The sequence below is a fragment of the Theropithecus gelada genome, chromosome 2 (assembly GCF_003255815.1).
Source record: "Theropithecus gelada isolate Dixy chromosome 2, Tgel_1.0, whole genome shotgun sequence".
Classification (NCBI taxonomy): Eukaryota; Metazoa; Chordata; class Mammalia; order Primates; family Cercopithecidae; genus Theropithecus; species Theropithecus gelada.
Window position 1 is genome coordinate 6,119,625 of NC_037669.1, and position 3,753 is coordinate 6,123,377.

Below are 3,753 nucleotides of genomic sequence, written 5' to 3' on the forward strand. Positions count from 1 at the left end.
TAGAGACAACATTTCTCAGACTCTCTTCCAGTTAGATGTGGTCCTTTGGCTACATTTTCACTAATGGAATGCAACTAAAAGTGAAAATGACACTTCCAGCTATAGGTCTTAAAAATATTAGTCAAGCAAATGTTTTTATACGTTCCTTTTCCTGTGAGCTGCAACATGGCCATTTCTGGGATTTAGCTATGGCCATACAGATGAGAACAACAGCCTTGTCGATGGCAGAATCACAATGTAAGGAACATGAATCTCCGAATGACCTCATGGGGCAGAGCTGTCTGCTTACCTGTGACACAGGAAAGAATTAGAGTTATATTTTTTAACCTCTATCCTTTGGACAGTTTTATTATAGTGACTTAGTCTTCATCCTAACTAATCAGTTGGACCCGCAAAAGTTTTAACTCATCTTAGTTCAGGATGCAATCAAACTCATTATTTTACATGCTGGCACTTTTCCTTCCAAAATAAAAATCAACAGATTTACTTTTATCTATTGATTAGTGCATCATATTAAAGGTGATACGTTCATTTAAGCAGTGGCCACATGAAAACAACATTTAGTTTGTAGTGACTATTGAATGGAATTTCAGCCTATGTTGAGGTGAAAATATTTAGGTTATTTAACAATTGTCAGGTGTGTATAAACAGATTCCATCTTGTAAGATACTGAGAGTTCCAGCATTACACAGCGCAGATCTCCCACTGAGTGCTGCTCTCCAACAGTGATACTAAAAGGTAAAAGCCAAAAAAAGACTTGGTACTTTTCATGGTCTTGACTTCATTTGTCCTAGAAGCTCCAGATGATTGATGGTCTTCTCAACCCTGATGCTATCTATCAATTCTATTTTGCTCTGGGCAGTTGTATGAGTTATCATCTGCCTGACTTTAAGCAGACAGGTATGAAGTCCAGTTAATAATGTACGCATTCATTCAACAGATGTATGATTGAGGAATGAATGAACAGGTATTTACTGATTGAGTTTATCATGAGTTAGGCATTATTCTGTTAACCAGAGATTCAGCAATGAATCAAAGAGACAAGTTTTCTTCCCTGGTAGAACTTGTATTTCAGTTGGCATAGAGAAAAGCACATACAAGTAAACAAACAAGTCAATAAATACGAAATATTTAGGTATTGATAAATAATATGAAGAAAATAGAAGCAGGATGGTAAATTAGAGAGTGACTCAATGGAAAGAAACAATCTTAGAATGGGTGCCCCCAAATTCCTCTCTGAGAAAGTCATATGGAGCCATGTCCTGAATAACAAAGAGCGGCAGACATAGGAAAGCTAAGGGAAGAGTGTTTTAGGCAGAGAAACCTCTGCTAAGGTACTCAAGTCCTTAGAAATCTTTACATTCATTTTTAGATTCCACATATATGCTATTTACCCAATCATCTAATAATAAATAACATGCTAGTGATATGAAATAAGAATCCAGGGAATTGATATTTCTGTAGAGAGCAACGACTGAAATATTCAGACCTCTGTCTTCACTTGGTTTAGTATTAGATGCTATGAGAATCAGGTATGCCAGTTTCCTAACTGCTGGCAAAGGGTTATCATCTAATGTGGATTCAAACAAGGGATCTTGTTTACCATAATAGTTTATTTTACTTGTATTATTTTTAGTGGGAAAATGTAGGCCCCAGGTTGTGTTTGGCAGGTACCATTAGGAAGTAATTGGCTTTGACTAGTAAAATCTCATGAATTGTTGTGACTTTACTTTTGATTGAGTATAAGAAAGAGGCTGGCTTTCCAGCCCCGGCCCCGGACCCTGCAGCCGCCGAGATGTTGATGCCTAAGAAAAACCAGATTGCCATTTACGAACTCCTTTTTAAGGAGGGAGTCATGGTGGCCAAGAAGGATGTCCACATACTAAGCACCCGGAGCTGGCAGACAAGAATGTGCCCAACCTTCATGTCATGAAGGCCACGCAGTCTCTCAAGTCCCGAGGCTACGTGAAGGAACAGTTTGCCTGGAGACATTTCTACTGGTACCTTACCAATGAGGGTATCCAGTACCTCCGTGATTACCTTCATCTGCCCCCGGAGATTGTGCCTGCCACCCTACGCCGTAGCCGTCCAGAGACTGGCAGGCCTCGGCCTAAAGGTCTGGAGGGTGAGCGACCTGCGAGACTCACAAGAAGGGAAGCTGACAGAGATACCTACAGACGAAGTGCTGTGCCACCTGGTGCTGACAAGAAAGCCGAGGCTGGGGCTGGGTCAGCAACCGAATTCCAGTTTAGAGGCGGATTTGGTTGTGGATGTGGTCAGCCACCTCAGTAAAATTGAAGAGGATTATTTTGCATTGAATAAACTTACAGCCAAAAAAAAAAAAAAAAAAAAGAGAAAGAAAGAGGCTGGAATGATGGAATAATAAAAAGCTGAAGAGGTCTGATGCTTTGACGCATAATCTAATAGACACAAATGTAATTAAATAATACAGACAGTAACTTAGCAAAAAGAGGAAAATCGGAAGTCCCTCTTGAGCAGTGCTTATTAGGAATCACTGAAAACCCATGCTAGAAATACATAAACTGTTTCTCCGTAAAAATTTCCAAAAACCTGAACTTTAGCTCTTCTGAGGAGAAACCTATTAAAATATCACAAGAAATGTAATCAGTATCTTGTAGAAACTAGTAAGGACAATTTCACTGCTGAGTAGAGTATCTGTGACCTGGAAAACAATATAAGGATTACAAAAAATGACTCTCAACAGTTCTTTTAATAGGTTCAGGTAAATTGGAAATCAAGTATGCAATATGGCACTTACTTTACCTCTATATCCTGTCTGCAGTGCATGAAAATATCAAAATGGTATTTGCAATAACACAACATGAGCCAATCTATGAAATTTAATGTCCCCCAAAAAAGATTCAGCATGTCTGAACAAGAATACAGTGAAGAAAAAGTTACTCTAATTATGAAACTTATGACCATTAAGTTACTTACGTTGTATATATTTGCTGCCTCTTTTTTGTAAACCTTTAAATAAGCAATCTAAGAAAATAATTTTCTGGGAAATGACTGAGATAACCAGAGATAAGAAATTAAAATGAATTATTTGGCAGCCACTGTATAGTAACATCAGATTCAATTCTACTATTGAAATTGTCTCTGTATTGTGAGCAGTTAGAAAACACTTTCTCAAATGATCAACATCTATTTCCAAAATTGTAGTTATGGATAATATGCATAGTTACAAATGATCATGGACTTCCTTCCAAGAATCAATTCAAGGAGAGGAATTCAGACAAATAGGTGCCTTTTAACAAGTCAAGTTCCAGCTGTGAACTTCAAGGCAATTATAAGAAATAAACATAAAGAGTCCTGGCGTAATACAAAATAAATAAGTCCTATAAAATTGGAAATTTGCAGGGTTCTAAATCTTTAGGAATCCACAGGATGTTTGCAAATGCATTTGGAGGGCAGGACTTTCAGCGCTAACATAAAATCGGACTCATTATCTTTCTGTAATTTAGTATTTCCTCTTATAAGAATTCTAAATGGAGGGTAGCTAGAATAGCTGAATTAATCTAAACTTCTTTTCCATCAAAAGTTCGTTACAAGCGCCCTTGGCTCTGTTCTCATCTCCTTCATGCCTGCACATCTCTCCTGCATGACTTCAAAGAGAACTCTCCACACAGGAGATAGGAATAAGAGGCTGGGGGATGAGAACCGGGCCACCTCTGTTAAAAGAGAGGCTTAATTAAGTACATATTTGAAGAGTGCCTTTCACATGAAAAA

At 38.0% G+C, this 3,753-nt stretch overlaps 1 pseudogene across 1 annotated transcript; it reads left to right on the forward strand.

Moving 5' to 3' along the window:
* Positions 1 to 1,795: 1,795 nt before the first annotated feature.
* On the forward strand, positions 1,796 to 2,352 carry LOC112619009 (annotated as a pseudogene). Its single transcript, XR_003118156.1, has one exon. The product of XR_003118156.1 is annotated as a 40S ribosomal protein S10 pseudogene (transcript).
* The last annotated feature ends 1,401 nt before the right edge of the window (positions 2,353 to 3,753 follow it).